General features: G+C 32.4%; 1 long non-coding RNA gene across 2 annotated transcripts; it reads right to left on the reverse strand.

Annotated features, from left to right (window-relative positions):
• Window positions 1–1,327: 1,327 nt before the first annotated feature.
• Window positions 1,328–14,517, reverse strand: LOC133784179 (uncharacterized). Of its 2 annotated transcripts, XR_009871184.1 has the most exons (5): window positions 14,254–14,517; window positions 12,682–12,783; window positions 5,061–5,189; window positions 2,408–2,479; window positions 1,328–1,541 (listed from the first exon to the last, which is right to left on the reverse strand). It is a non-coding gene; the product is annotated as an uncharacterized LOC133784179 (long non-coding RNA). The 2 variants fall into 2 exon arrangements; XR_009871183.1 differs by lacking the exon at window positions 2,408–2,479.
• Between the last annotated feature and the right edge of the window lie 2,321 nt (window positions 14,518–16,838).

The raw sequence follows: 16,838 nt of genomic DNA on the forward strand, positions 1-16,838 counted from the left end.
AGGCAAAGGGAGCTGGACCAACCATGAGTTGGAGAGCTCTGGGGGTGAGGTGTACATTGTCAGCTGCTCTTCCGCCACGATCGAGGGAAAGTACAGGGATAGAGCCTTAAAATTTGTGTTTTGCCATTAGAGTGGCTTTTGGTTGTATAAAACTTTTTGAGAGTTGTAAATTGTCTCTTAAACCCTGTTTTTGGGATCCCATGTACCAAACATCTATTTTAATGGAAATTAACCGTTTATGATCAAAATCTTTTAACCCTAACCCGATAGTTGACTTTAGGAACACATTATTGTTAAATTGATTAGCAAGTCTTGCACTATTTTAAATACACAGTGTAACGGTCTTGGTTATCCAAGGCGTTACAATACAGCACATTTTCACAGAACTATACATCTCTTGATTCAATTATTACATTGGATTCCAAGTCCAATAGTCTATAGGCTTTGCTATTTGAGGCATAGCCCATAAATACACACCTTATAACCCCAGGGCCCAATTCGGTCCTTTTAGAATTTGTGCTCTTGAAATATGCAAGACACCTCCACACTTTAAGATAACCTAAATTAGGTTTCTTTTATTTCTAAATATTATATGGTGATATTGGATTTTTATTTCAAATATTACACTTTAAAATATGACACGCAGATAGCAAGGCTTTACCCCATAATGCAAAACTCAATTTAGCATGTAATAGCATAGCATTAACCATTTATAAATAAGTTATATTCTTTCTTTCCGCTATACTATTTTGTTGGGGCGTATAAAGGGATGTACATTCATGTATTACACAATGCTCTTCAAAAAATATATTGAACCTATTTGAAAAATATTCACCACCCCTATCGCTTCTATGTACTTTTATCTTTCAATCTAATTGATTTTCAACTTCGCCCTTGTATACTTTAAATGATTCATCTTTACTCTTAAGCAAATAAACATAAGTATACCTAGAACAATCATCTATAAAAATGATAAAATGTTTGTTTCCAATTCTAGTTAACATTCAATTCAATTTACATAAATCACTATGTATCAAATCTAGCAAATTAGAATTTCTATCAATACTAGGAAAATATTTCTTTACTATTTTAGATTTCATACACAATTCACATTTAATCACTCTTTTAGTATTCTTAAAACCTACAAGTACAAATCTATTATGCCACAAAGTAATAGAATTTGAATCAACCATATAAGTAGAAGATGTAGATGTTGAATAATTGTTAATCAAAAAATTAGAGATACAATGTTTGTGTAAAGACCTGAAAGTACAAGACCAAAAACAATGAGAAAAATAACATTTTCATTATAAACATGTCCCAAAAATTCACATAAAAAAAATCTTTAAAAATAAAAGTTATGTGCACACACTTAACTAGTTACAATTGTTCTTAAACATTTAAAGTAAACATAAATAGCTTAAACATAACTGATAAAATAGTGTTAGCCCCAAAGGAAATTTTCTCAAAATATCGGGCCACATGTACACTCGCGCAAGCAGACTTCAGTGCTCACTGCTCCGCTTTGCCATTGCACTTACCTACATCATGAAACAAGTAGGTAAATGAAAACACTTAGTAAGTTCAACCTTATAGCATGAAATCATAAAACCAGGCAGCGGTCGATGACCAAGTCATTGACCAGAAATCAAACCACTTATAGAATTAGGGTCCTAGATAAATCCAGATCCTAAACCAAAAATTCAAGAACGCCTAAGCGTCCTGGAAAACTTATGGTTATGCCCGATAACCAGAAATAATAACATCAATCTTGAACACAGAAAATGCCAGAGCAAGCAGATATATATAGGAACAATATATATAAAAAAACTCTTAGAAGCCAACTTGGGAGTTGCCAATAAAGTAGGGGCGTTTGGGCGCCCTCTTAAAAAAAAAAATAGTGGAGACCCAACTCTCAGAACTATTGATCCTGCCCTAAATCCCCAACCAGGGTAACCTTCACATTACTTGGGGTATAAGTACTATCAAGAGTGTAACCACAGTACACTGGCTCATTGAGATTTCTAGGTTTTACTAGTATGCTTAATCCATAGCCAGATGTCACAGACTTGAACCATACTGGAGTTCACGAACTTGAACTACACAAAGCGTCACAGACTTGAATCAGACCTAATAGTAATTTTCACGGACTTGAACCAGACCGAGCGTTACAGATGACAATTGTCACAGACATGAACCAAACTATAAGAATGTCAAATGAAGAAACCGTCTGCACTTTGGTAACATAGGTGTGGTACCTACCGCACCATCCAAGAAAGGATCTAAGCACCCCTAGTCATTGTCTCTAATTGAGCCCCTTCCTATAACTAGTGTAATATCATATGTCTAGCAATCAATACACTACTATGTTTCATGTTGTAGCCAGAGAAGTCAAAAGTTGACTTACTTGGATTCCTTCCCTCGGAGTGTAAATCCTTAAACCACAGCTACACACTCCTTTTAGCCAATATTGTAATTCCTACAATATACTCAGATTAATTATGGTGATTAAGTTATTAATAAACTATCAGACATTTTAGTCATTACAATTTACTAAGTAAGGGTATTATCATCCTTACTTAGTTTATCTCACTAAACGGCTAATTCAAACTCTAAAACCTCTTTATTGAAGCATTAACCAATAAGCGTACTCTACGACGCTGTCACAACTTGTAGATCAACAATTTTTTTTAGTTTAATTAATTTTGTGCTTTGTTTCATTACTAATTGTTAAGTATTAGAAATTTATTTTTAATTGTTTGCATTGTTTGGTAGAAAATATGTGAATTTATTTTGTTAGTTGTTTATTTTAATTTGTAAGTAAACAAGTTTTGATTGAATGCACCAGGGTGCATGGTAAGTAGTGATGCACATGAGCTATTGTGTGTGTACATCTGCATGGTTGCATGGTGAGCATGCACTAGTTTTTTCCTACATATAGTTTCCTTTTTATTTTATTTAAGAAATTAAAAAGAAAATAAAAAAAGAAAGGAAAAGGAAGAGTGGTGATCAGCTAAGGAAGTGGGAAAATGAAGGATTTTATTCCTATTTATTTTTCAAATCAAATAAATTAAAATTGGATGACCATGAATATTTTGGGTAAATGGATTTGTTGACATTTTTCTTTAATTATTCTTTTATTGAAATTTATTTTAGGCCTAAATTAGGATAAATGGTTTGGGAAACATTCCCATTCCCATTAGGCTAGTTATTTTTCTCTAGGGTTAGATAAAAGGAAGAAAAGAAAGAAGAGCCGCTTGTATGGATGTGTAGACAATGCATGTGAAGTTTTGCTTACGTTTCTTTTGAGTTTTCTGTGAACTTGGTCATGTTATTTGGGAAATAAGAACATGCTAGGGTTCATGTGAATGTGAATGAGTTTATTGGTAATTTTATGTTGTTCATGTGGGTTTCGGCCTAGGAAGATTATCATTGCATGTTGATTTTTTTTATTTGATGTCACATATAATCATTAGAAACATGTTTGGTTATTTTGTAGTTTGAGAATTGGTATTAAGTCCCTTACAAATGATGATCTAGTTGCTATATGAAGATTTGGTCTAAGAATTTTTTTTAAGCATGTTTAAGAGTGGTTTTATTTTATTTATGCTTGCTGTTTTTTTTTTTAATTTTTGATGATAATGGTAAATTAATGTTTTGAAATGCACATATGATTCCTCAAAGTTGTATTTGCTTTAAAGTAAATAGAAGGGCATATTATTTCTTATGATAATGTAGATTAATACACATCAAATTAATACATGCAGATTTTTTGTATATTTTATGAAAGAAAATATAGTTTTAATCCAAGTTTGTGATTTTAATTAATTAAATGGTTCCTGAAATTTATGTTAATAGTAAGAAAAATCTTTTAAATGAGATAAGTAAAACTAGTGCATCAAATATAGTAAACCTTAAACTATGTATATGATGAATGTGCTATTCTCAAAATGTAAATATATATTTTTCACACAATTATTTATGTGCAGTTTTTATTTATTTAAAATGTGAAAAGATTATGGCTTAAATTTTCATTTGTGATTTTTAAACAAATTATTAGTTGATGAAACTTTGGGTTATTAAGAAAAAAATGATTATTTTATTTAAGATAAATAAGTCCTACACCCCAATACTTCAAGTCTTAAATGTTATATATGAAAATGTATATTTTTTCCACGCGTTATTTATGAATTTTCACATTTATAAACATGCAGCTTTTTTTTCTTTCAAGAGATTAGTAAAATTATTTTTCTAAAAGGAAACAAGAAACCTATTTAGTTATTCTAAATAGCTAGAATTTTGTCAACACTTTTTTTATGCTATTTAAATAATAAATGAAATTATTATTTTTTGAAAAATTATAAAAAAGGCTTAACGGATTATTTTATAAAGTAAATATGTTGTATTAAAGTTTGTATAACAAATTTTTGGATTTAAGGAAACAATTAATGGTAAATAAAGAATGTTGCTGAATTTTGTTTGAAGAGGCAAGAAATAAGCGTGTAAGAATTATCGTTTTAAAACGTTGAACTTTAAGAACGCTCCCACGTATGCATGTTGCATGCAAATACATTTTTACGTTCAAATATATGCCTATTGTTCAAATACATGACTTTTCTTTATAACCATGAAAGATTAATAGGTAGAATTAACATTATTCTTTTATGATTTTATTTGGAAATATGATATGTTTGCAATTGTAATGCAACTTGCGCAAAGTGTGCATGGCCCATGCACACGTGGGGTATGTATGTTGGGCATGAGCAGTCTTACATGATTCTAAGAGATGAACATTTGGTTATGATTATAGGCTCCTTGTGACCTATTCTCATATTTGCTTTGCTCGGGCTTGAGGTAAGGAAGTTAGATAGATTTTCTATGTTTTATGCTATGACATGGTAAGACTGTTAGGAACAAGTTTCCTAATACGCAGCGGAATGGTGGTGAGGTTGGCCCAGTGTACAACAAAATTTTTGTAATATATTTAAACTACCTTTAAATATGCGGATCCATTAATATACATACATTAATCATGAACTAGATAAGGATAGAATTTATACCTCTTGAAGCCTATCAAGTATCCTTGCCATCTTTTCGTAATTAGAACGATCTTCCTATCCAAGCCGCTCCCACGTACTCACACCAAGATCTTCCAACGCGTTCTCTACACCTCAAGAAATGTGTGGGCACTTAGAGAAAGAAGGATAGCTTATTAGTGATTCTACTTGATGTACTCAACACATGAGATCAAGAGAATAGGCCTGAGAATTGGTTCTTTATTTTCAGGGAGAGAAAACGATCGTTCTATTTTTCACAGAGCGAATGTTCAGAGTTGTCTCACATCTTCATCTCTAAATATTTTTCTGATTAGTCATACTTAAAAAGAAAATATTCAAATTTTAAAAAATAAATCTATAACCATTTTACAATTTACTCTTTAATTAATTAATTATTCTATTAATGAAAAAATCCAAAAACTAATTTTTGAATTATCCATTAATTAATTAATAAAATAAATAAAAATGAAAATCCCATCCCTAAAAATTGCCCTACACGCCACACACATTCCACTGTGTGTGCACGTGTAGCTTCCCTAATTTTAGGGATGTTGGTTTTTCAATTTTTATTTAACTATTTATTCAAACTACTTTGTCGGATAAGATCTAACAACCTGATAACTAATTCAAATTTGAATTCAAATTAATTATCTTTTTAATTAATTATCAAATATAATTAATTATTTGAATAAATATTAATCTTTCAAATTCAAATCCAATTTGAACTTATCAGATTATTATCTCCCACTCAAATAAAGATATTTAATTAATTCTACCAATTAATTAAATCCAAAATTTTCGAAAATAACTATTTAATTTATTATAATTTCGAAAATTATAATTAATTAATTATTTAATTAAAAATTGAAATTAATTTAATTATTTAATATAATTTCGAAAATTATACAATAATTAAATATTAATTTATTTTGTTAACTACAACTAATTTGTAATTAATTAATTAATCACTATTATCATATAATTGCATATTTGGCCTGAAGAACAAATTTCTTCTTAAATATGTCTTTAAACTATTTTCCCTTCATATCAACTCTTACCTTGAACAGTGTTGATAGAGCCGCTATGAGGACCTATGGACCTATAATTCCAAGCTCCAATAAATTTGAGATTATTAATTAAACTCTTTAATTAAATAATCTTAATTTATTAATCTCATGATTATTCCACTATAAATATGAGATTGCACTCTTGTAATTATAGACATTTCATTTACTGAGTACTTTATAATCATAAAGCGTCCATTGATATAATCATTGCATACAACTTGACCCTCTAATAATGGTTCATAATTAATCAGGAACAAAATTACCATTTTACCCTTTTAATTATCTCTTGTTTCCTTAAGTTCCATTGACTCTATTAGTGAAGGTTAATTCATAACTAAATTATGAATTTGAGCTTAATAACCTTTCAGTCCCAAAAGTCAACCCTTAAGAGAACCATCATTCAATCTCTTGCGAGAAGGCATATTTTCCATATATGTATACTATGTCCTCAGCCATCTACATTAATGAGTTCCCAAAACAAAAGTTTATAGCCTGATCATTCTGACAGACCCTAACAAGTGAATCAAAGAACTCATATAACATAAACAGGAGTTCATACTAACTTCAGGATTATGATCTATTTGTATATGATCATCAGTTGATATATTTAATTAATACTTCGAAACAGTATTTAACTAAGTATTAATAAACATATCTAGTCCAGTTCTATATATTCTCTAATATATAAAGCACCTCCACTAAAGTGTCCTACCACACTAGTGATCCGGATCTAGATCACATATATTCATAATACTAGTGGATCGTACTTGCAGTAATTAATCTAAAGATTCCATAACTTTATTTTACTGCGAACTATTCAAGTTCATTTATCTCAAACACAATCCTCCCGTACCAATATGTGTTTGAGATCACATATATGAACTTAGGAAGTTTCCTGATATTTACATAATATTATCACAGAATAATATAGTCCATAAAATATATGCATAACAAATTCAATTTATTTATTTATTTCATAAAACAATGTCTACTGCATATGCTTTCAGATACATTTCCAACAAAGACTTGCATGCTCTAAGAAGTAAAGTACTATGGAATTGAAAGTGATATGTTTTGATATGCCATGATAAGAAAATGTTATGAACCATGTAATCATTATGTTTTGATGTGAATTGTGATGGATGAAAAGAAAAGGTTGCTAGCATGATGAACACAACGCAACAAAGGAGTTACTAAGGATATGACGTAACTCAAAGGGCGAACATGCCGAGGTTATTCAAGGACCTGAGATCTTGTTTACCTCATAGAGGAGGTTTTACCAACCCAGTTATACTGGTTACCTCAAGATGTGACATGGACAATAGAGGTGCCATGGTCACAAAGAGTATGCTTATGTTGTATGAATGTTATGTATAATGATGATCTCATTTATGATTATGAAATATGAGTATGATGATGTTATGAACTGTCCTGTTATATGATACATGTTTTTCTTTTCATTTCTTTTATTTTTTTGTACTTTCTTACTGAGCTTTGAGCTCACCCCCTTACTTTCCCCTTTTCAGGTAATTAATAAGGTTTCTCTCTGGCACGTGCTGTGATGTGGGGAGTTTTGACGTCTGAGTGTGTATGGCACGGGGGTTTCCTATGAACGAATAAACGATCAATATGAGCGCCAAGTTTGAAAGAAAATATGTTATCGATTTTATTTTCAAATATGTCGATGGGACTTAAACTTTTATTTTCTTTTAGACATTGCACATGAATACTTTATTTTTATTTTTATACTATTGGGCCCAAACTTGCATGTTTTATCAAGGCCTCACTGAGTTTATCTTTCAAAGTGGTATTTTTCTATTATTTAAAAGATAAGTGACATTTTTACAAAGTAATAGAATAAGGTGCTTTACAAATGGTATTAGAGACAATCGTTCATGTTTCCAAGGACCCTTCCCATACATGCTAAAGACGGGAAAATCTCATCTCATTGCATCGTAAATACATGCTTTAAATGTTCTCTATATTTTTCCTTCTTTTAAATTTTATAGTTTTGTAATTGTATTTTAGAAAGATGCCTCCTATTATTATAATAACTAAGAAACAATTACTCAAAGAGATTCCCGTGATACCTAAGGTTCAACTTGACGAGGATCACGACAATAGGAAGATCGCCTAACTGAAAATGACAACGGTAGTTTGCGATCGTATCCAAGGATTGATTAACAAAAGAGTGGCGTTGTGGTGGCATATTTGTAGAACATGGCTCGAGGCGATCCTAATGAGCAGATTAGCGAAATAGTCACAGCAGGGTTTAATACCCGGCTCGAGGTGAGCCTAGGGGTATTTTGGGAACTTGGAGAATATTTTGGGGTTTATTGAGTAATGAGAATGTATTTGGTAATTAGTTAGATGTGACGAGGTTAATTGGTTAAGTGTAGGAAAACTTGAGGAATAGCGGGAATTGGGGGGAAAAGACTAATTTATCCTTAGAGAAAATTAAATGGCTTAGTAAATTCAAGGGGACATTTTAGTCATTTTTTGATCAAGGTTAGGATTAGCTAAGGACCTAGAAGTAGACATAATCCACTAGACACAAAAGGAAGTCTCAAATACTCTCTCTCCCTTTCATTCTATATGATTTCTTCCTCTCTCTTTTATGTTTGGAGAAGTCTTGAGGAGCTAAGGCATTGAACAAGGGAAATTATATGGGAAAAACTTGGGAATTTAGGCTCAAATATTGAAGATTTAAAGCTGAGGGATTCAACTACAATCTGAGGTAAGAATTCAAGTTAGTTTTTCTAGAATTCTGCTGAAATCGTGTTAAGGTTTAAGTTTCCATGAGGCCTAGTTTTGTTAGCTGGTTTTAGATTGAATTTGAGTGTTTTATAAGAGTGTGAATTTCTTATAAGATTAGGTATGTTGGTAAGCTGTGGGGATAAGAATTATGGGTTTGGTTCTAAATTTTACTGAAAGTTTGGTTGAAGTTTTGATGTTTTTAGCTTGGAAGGTTGAGAAGAAAACCCAAAAATTCTGGGTACGTGGGGGTGCGCCATGAACCAGCTCATGGGCGCTGTGGCCTACATGCCCAGAATTCCCTGGGAGGGCTCTCTATTTTGAGGGCGCGTCACGACCCTAGGGGAGCAAGTCGCGACCCGCCTCGCTCAGATGCGTGGGGGTTGTGTCTCTGTCTTGTGGGCACACGTGACCCCTAGGGCCAGGTCACGACCTGCCTAGGGGATTAGTAAGTCTCGGGGGTTTGAACCTAAGCGCTCGAGACGATTTTTGCTACCCGGTTTAGTAGAAATTGAGATCTCGATGGCTAGCTAATGTTTCCTAAGTATTTATTTGGGTTTAAAATTGATGATTACCCATTGATACTGTGACTAGGGTTATCGCTAAGGCTCAGGACTGAGGATCGTGCTCAGGACCGTTCTGTATTCTTCGCTCGGGATTCGAGGTAAGAAAACTACACCCTTGTGTGGTTGTGAATGAGACTGAGGTTCCCAATTATTGAATGCTTGTACTTTGTGCTTGTAAGATTGGTGTGATATATGAGAATGAATGGCCTTAGAGAGTCGGTGCTAACGGTAAGCATACTGAAAGCAGCTCAGCCTAAGCGAGTAGGGGTCAGCAAGATCAATAGGGGGCTCGGCCTAAGTGTGCCAACCCTGAATATTTGTGAACTTGAGATTATGTGTTTATCATTGATTAGTTGAATTTTCATAATCTGTTTTATGGTTGAATTGAATGAGATAAGCTTGATCGAATACCATTATTGCTACATGTGTCTGCTGTTTCTTTTGGTTTTCTTGCTGAGCCTTAGCTCACGGGTGCTACAGGTGCAGGTAAAGGTAAAGGGAAGCTGTACTAGCCTTGAGTTGGAGAGCTCTAGGGACGAGGTGTACATTGCCAGTTGCTCATCCGCTACGGTCGAGGGATAGTCTAGGGACAAAGCCTTAAAATTTGTATTTTTCCATTAGAGTGGCTTTTGGTTGCATAAAACTTTTGAGAGTTGTAAATTATCACTTATACCCTATTTTTTTTCTTCAGGATCCCATGTATTAAACATCTGTTTTAATGAAAATTAACCATTTATGTTCAAAATATTTTAACCCTAACCCGATGGTTGACCTTAGGATCACATTTTTATTCAAATGACATGATTAGCAAGTCTTGCATTATTTCAAATACATAGTGTAACAGTCTAAGTTATCCAGGGCTTTGCAATTATGGGTATTGATTATTGATGGTTTATGTATTGGGTTTTGTTTTCTCACATCAGATGGTGGTTGGATTACCATGCCCTTGTATCTTGTTCAAATACATAGTAACATGATAGGGTTGTGTGTGATTTATTTTCTTATGAATGGAAGCATGTATGGTATATATATATGGGTATGAGCGTGTATGACACTATGGTTGTGTGTGTGTGTGTGTGTGTGTATGGAACTAGGCTTGTATTGATGTGTAGACAATGCACGTTAAGTTTTGCTTATGTTTCTTTGGAGTTTTCTATGAACTTTGTCATGTCATTTGGGAAACAGGAACATTCTAGGGTTCATGTGAATGTGAATGAGGTTATTGGTATTTTTATGTTTGTTGTTCATGTGGGTTTCGGCCTAGGGGGATTATCATTGCATGCTGATTTTTTTCTTTTGATTTGATGTCACATATAATCATTAGAAACATGTTAGATTATTTTGTTAAGTTTGGGAATTGGTATTAAGTCCCTTACAAATGATGATCTAGTTGGTATATAAAGATTTGGTCTAAGCATTTTTTTAAGCATGATTAAGAGTGGTTTTTTTTTTATGCTTGGTGGTTTTTTTTTTTAATTTGTAATGATAATGGTAAATTAATGTTTTGAAATGCACATGTGATTCCTCAAAGTGGTATTTGTTTTTAAGTAAATAGAATGACATATTATTTCTTATGATAATGGTATTTTTATCACATTAATACATGCATATTTTTAGAAAGAAAATATAATTTTAATCCAAGTTTATGGTTTTAATTAAATAAATAGTTGTTGGAATTTTTGGTTAATAGTAAGAAAAGTTTTTTAAATGAGATAAGTAAAACTAGCGCGTCAAATAAATTAAACCCTAAGCTATGTATATGATGAATGTGATATTCTCAAAATGTAAATATGTATTTTTCACACTATTATTAATGTGAAGTTTTTTTATATATTTAAAATGTTAAAAGATTATGGTTTGAATTTTCATTTGTGATTTTTAAACTAATTATTAGTTTCTGAAAATTTTGGTTATTAAGTAAAAAATTATTATTTTATTTAACATAAATAAGTCATACACCCCAATCATTTAAGTCTTAAATGGTATATATGAAAATGTAAATTTTTTCCACACATTATTTATGAATTTTCATATTTATAAACATGCAGTTTTTTCTTAAGAGAATAGTAAAATTATTTTTCTAAAAGGAAACAAGAAACTTATTTTTTTTATTTAGTTATTCTAAATAGCTACAATTTTGTCAACATTTTTTATGTTATTTAAATAATAAATAGAATTATTATTTTATAAGAAATTAGAAAAATGCTTAATGCATTATTTTATAAAGTAAATGTGTTGTATTAAAATTTGTATAACAAATTTTGGGATTTAAAGACACAATTAATGTTAAATAAAGAATGTTGTTGAATTTTGTTTGAAGAGGCAAGAAATAAGCATGTAGGAATTATTGTTTTAAAATGTTGAATTTTAAGGACGCTCCTACGTATGCATATTGCATGCAAATATATTTTTACGTTCAAATATATGCCTATTGTTCAAATATATGACTTTTACTTTATAACCATGAAGGCTTAATAGGTAGAATTAACATTATTATTTTATGATTTTATGTAGAAATAATGTATGTTTGCAATTGTAGTAAAACTTGTGCCACGTGTGCATGACCCATGCACAAGTGAGGTATGTATGTTGGGCATGATTAGTATTACATGATTCTAAGAGATGAACGTTTGATTATGATTATAGGCTCGTTGTGACATATTCTCATTTTCGCTTGTTCGGACCTGTGTTAAGGAAGTTAGATAGAATTTTCTATGTTTTATGCTATGACATGGTAAGACTTGTATGTTCTAAGAAGTAAAGTACTATGGAAATGAAAGTGCGCTATGTTTTGATATGCCATGATAACACAATGATATGAAGCATGTAATCTCTACGTTTTGATGTGAACTGTATTACATGTGCTTGTACGATGGATGAAAAGAAAATGTTGCTAGCGTGCTAAACGCAACACACCAAAGGAGTTACTAAGGATATGACGTAGCTCAAAAGGCGGACGCGCTGAGGTTATTCAAGGACTTGAGATCCTGTTTACCTCATAGAGGAGGTTTTACAAACCTAGATATATTGGTCACCTCAAGATGTGACATGGACAATAGATGTGCCATGATCACAAAGAGTATGCTTATGTTGTATGAATGTGATGTATGATTATGATCTCATTTATGATTATGAAATATGAGTATGATGATGTTATGAACTGGCCTGTTATATGATACATGTCTTTCTTGTATTTTCTTTGATTTTGTTGTACTTCCTTACTAAACTTTAGCTCACCCCTTTACTTTCTCCCTTTCAGGTAATCTGTAAGGTTTCTCTCTGGCACGCGCTGTGATATGGGTAGTTCCGACGTCTGAGTGTGTGTAGCATGGGGATTTCCTATGAACGAATAAACAATCAATATGAGCGCTGAGTTTTAAAGAAACTATGTTATAGCTTTTATTTTCAAATATGCCAGTGGGACTTAAACTTTTATTTTCTTTTAGACATTGCATATGAATTCTTTATTTTTATTTTTAATTATTGGGTTGAAACTTGCATGTTTTTTCAAGGCCCCATTGAGTTTATCTTTCAAAGTGGTATTTTTCTATTATTTATGAGATAAGTGAAGTTTTTACAAAGTAATAGAGCAGGACGCTTTACACAACTATATCGATCCTATCCGGGTCAGTAAATTTTCAAAAAACATGCTAAATGACGGGATCACCCTTAGTGAAATTATTTGTTAAGAAATGATTATTTTAAGGAAATAAATAATAATTAGAGAAAAGTGGATTTTACTTTTATTAAGAATAAAATTAAGATTAAATGTTAATTTAATTAAAGGCCCTTGAAAAAGATTTTATGTTGCTAAAAGATCCTTCATTTAGTTTCCTTAAAATTAGGGCATTGGACCCTATTTTTTTCAATTTTAAAAGTAAAATCCATTAATTTTGTAAAAAATGTATTTCTTCATTAAATTTAACCTTAATAATTAATTAATATTAATTATAAATTTATTTATCAATAAAATTAGGATTTTGGTGAAAAATCTAACTTTTACTTAGAATTTCTTTTTTTATAAAATTAACTAAGTGTTGGAAATAGCTCGTTTTGTGTAAAACGACTAACTTCGAGAACTCGCCATTTTAAAACCATTGAATAACTTCTTACAAATTCTTAGGGTATTGAACATTATTATATAGACAAGGTTCAAGCATAAGATTCTAGTCTAAAACACCATTTTTCAACACGATACAAGTGTTCAAAAACCATAGATCAGAACTGTCTAAAATTGAAAAATTTCAGTTTCAATAACCTAACTTGTACAATTTATAACTCATAAACTAAGAGGAATTTTCACAAACTGTTGTAAAGACTTTACTGTCAATATTTCTGAAGTAATACTACCAAAATATAGCTCCTAAAACAATTTATAACCTGTTCAAATAATTTTTACAAAAAGTGAAAACCAACTGCAATAATTTATTTTTCAGATTGAATATCAATTTGCAAATGACTTATCTCCTAATTTAAAAATCTATTATTGGGTGATTCTTGGGTCTAACATTATACTCTATCTATATTAAACATTGTAGTGTCCAAATTTTTAAAAGAATTAATTTTATAAGTATTTGACCTCTTGAAAGTCAGGCCAAAGACATGACTGCAAACAAATTTTTAAGGGTCCTTTGGAACTTTGGATTCCAAACTAATCAAGGCAATAAAATGTACATGTATGAAACATGAAGCATATAAATCTTAGTTATTACAACATAGCAAAGTGATTAAGCACAACTAATACTACATCCAAGTCAGCCACATAACATATTAACAAAAATAAATCAAGAGGAAACAATAACTATATACCTCTTGATGCTCCTATTTTTGGTTTGGCTCTAGGTCTTGGTTTCCTCTTGGTTCTAGCTTCCACAAACCTTCACACCCTCCCCACAAAACACTAATGTTCATATTATTAAAAAATCTAAGAGAGTAAAAAAATGAAAGGGAAAGAATAGTAGAACACTTACCCTTGTTCTAAGAGTTTCAAATCTTTGAAGAAGATTTTCCTTTATTTTTCTTCTTGTATTTTCTAGAGAGAAGGGAGAGGATTTTAGGTAGAGAGAGAGAGTGTTTGAGAGAGTTTGAAAACTGAAATGAGGAAGTGAGAGAAGATAGGGTTCGGCTAAAGGGTTTGGGTGAGAGAAAAGTTACAGTTTTCACCCCATTTTCCCTATTTTCTCAAAATTCATAAAAGTAGACTTAGGTGGCTATGTGTGCACTCAACACCTCATACCTCTTCCTAAAATTACCACCCAAGTACTCCACAATTACCCCAAATTTTGTTTTTAATTAATTAATAAATCTCAAAACCATTAACTCCCAAAAATGGTATTTACCCACCTTTGTCACCATCACATCAATTAGTTTTTGGTATCATCAACTTAGGGTGTACTTAAATCATGTGAGACACTATACTTTAATTTAATTTTATTTCATATAAATAAAATACACTATACTTTATTTTATGGAAACTACACCTAATTGAGCAACACTTACACAGAATGTTCTTAAAATAATTTTTCCAATATATATATTTTTAACTTATGTTAAATTCTCAAATAAAATTTATGCCCATTTTATTTTTGTTATAAATATTTAATTTCAACATAATTTTATCCAAGATTTTACCCGGTTATGGTTTTCAAGTCGGTCTGAGACTGATATTTCAGATTTGGCTACAATCACACTTAATGGCTATCATGAACAACATAATTTTGGCTTCTCAAGCCTATAATATTAATCAAATATAATATTCATACAATTTTTCATTGGCCTAAACTGGTTACTAGTGGACGCTCGAAATTCAAGGAATTACAATACCTACAATTTGTAGAAGTTTCGTCCTCAAAACTCAAAATAGATCAGAATCACTACTGGCTTCACTTCATAGGTTAGTTGAGGGTCCACGCTTAGTTGTTCATAGCTAAGGACATGTGTCGGATCATTCACGTACTTTCTCAAGAATGACACGTGAAACACATCGTGGACTTGAGATAAGGATGGCAGAAGAGCTAACCAATACGCCACTTCCTCGATTCTCTCCAAAATCTCAAAAGTTCCGATGAACCTTGGGGTAAGTTTCCCCTTCTTCCCAAGCCGCATTGCTCCTCATAGTGGAGCTATTTTTAGCAATACCTTGTCCCCAACCGCAAATACCAAAGGTCTCTTGCGTCTGTCTGAATAATTGTGTTGTCGATCCACCGAGGTCTGCAATAATTGGTGTATCTGTCAGATATCCTCAGTGACTTGATCCACCTCATCCGATCCCAAGAATTTTCTTTCAGCATCCCCATGCCAATGAATCGGTGATCGACACTTCCTCCCATGAAGGGCTTCGTACGGAGCCATCTTAATGGAATTGTGGTAGCTGTTGTTGTAAGCAAACTCTATCAGTGGACATTTCACATTCCACGAACCTTGAAAGTCCAACACGCAATCCCTAAGCATATCCTCCAGGGTTTGGATTATTCGCTCGCTTTGACCACCGATCTGCGGATGGAAAGCAGTGCTGAACTTTAGCTTGGTACCTAGTCCCAATTGCATTCTTTTCTATAATGTTGATGTAAAGCATCCATTTTGATCAGATATGATGGATGTAGGTACTTCGTGCAGATGCACAATTTCTGCTATGGATAAATTTGCCAACGTATCTGCCGAGTAAGTTGTCTTGATTGGCAAGAAATGCACCGATTTGGTTAGCCTATCCACAATAACCCAAATCGCGTTGTGCCCCTTTGGAGTGGTTGGTAGGCCAGTGACGAAATCCATAGTAATCACTCCTATTTCCATTATGGAATTTCCAATGGTTGTAATAAACCTGCATGTCGTTGATGATCGGCCTTGGTCTGCTGACAAGTCAGGCAATGTGCTACGTACTCTACCACCTCCTTCTTCATTCCCGGCCACCAAAAATATTTCTTCAGGTCTTGATACATTTTTGTGGTGCCCAGGTACAGAGCGTAAGGGGCATTGTGTGCCTCATAGAAAATCTGCTTCTTGATCCCATCATTGTCTAGAACATATATTCTACCTTTAAATCCTAACACCCCATCATCTGAGATATGAAATATCAGACGTATGTCTTTTCTCACTTCATGTATCAACTTTGTAGCCATGGATCAACAAGTTATCCTCCCTGAATAGCTTCCATGATGGTTTGTTGTACAGAGAGGTTTGCAAGTTAGTCGACCACCAACTCCAAATCTAGAGTGGAGATGTCGGTTTGTAGCTCTTGCAGTATCTCTCTCACCGTCAACACGTAGGCCATTGGCTGTCGACTTAGTGCATTTTCCACCTTATTGGCTTTTCTCAGGTGGTACATGATGTCGCAGTCATAATCACTGAATAATTCTAGCCATCGGCGCTGCCTCATATTCAACTCCTTTTGGCTA

This window comes from Humulus lupulus, chromosome 6 (genome assembly GCF_963169125.1).
Source record: "Humulus lupulus chromosome 6, drHumLupu1.1, whole genome shotgun sequence".
Classification (NCBI taxonomy): Eukaryota; Viridiplantae; Streptophyta; class Magnoliopsida; order Rosales; family Cannabaceae; genus Humulus; species Humulus lupulus.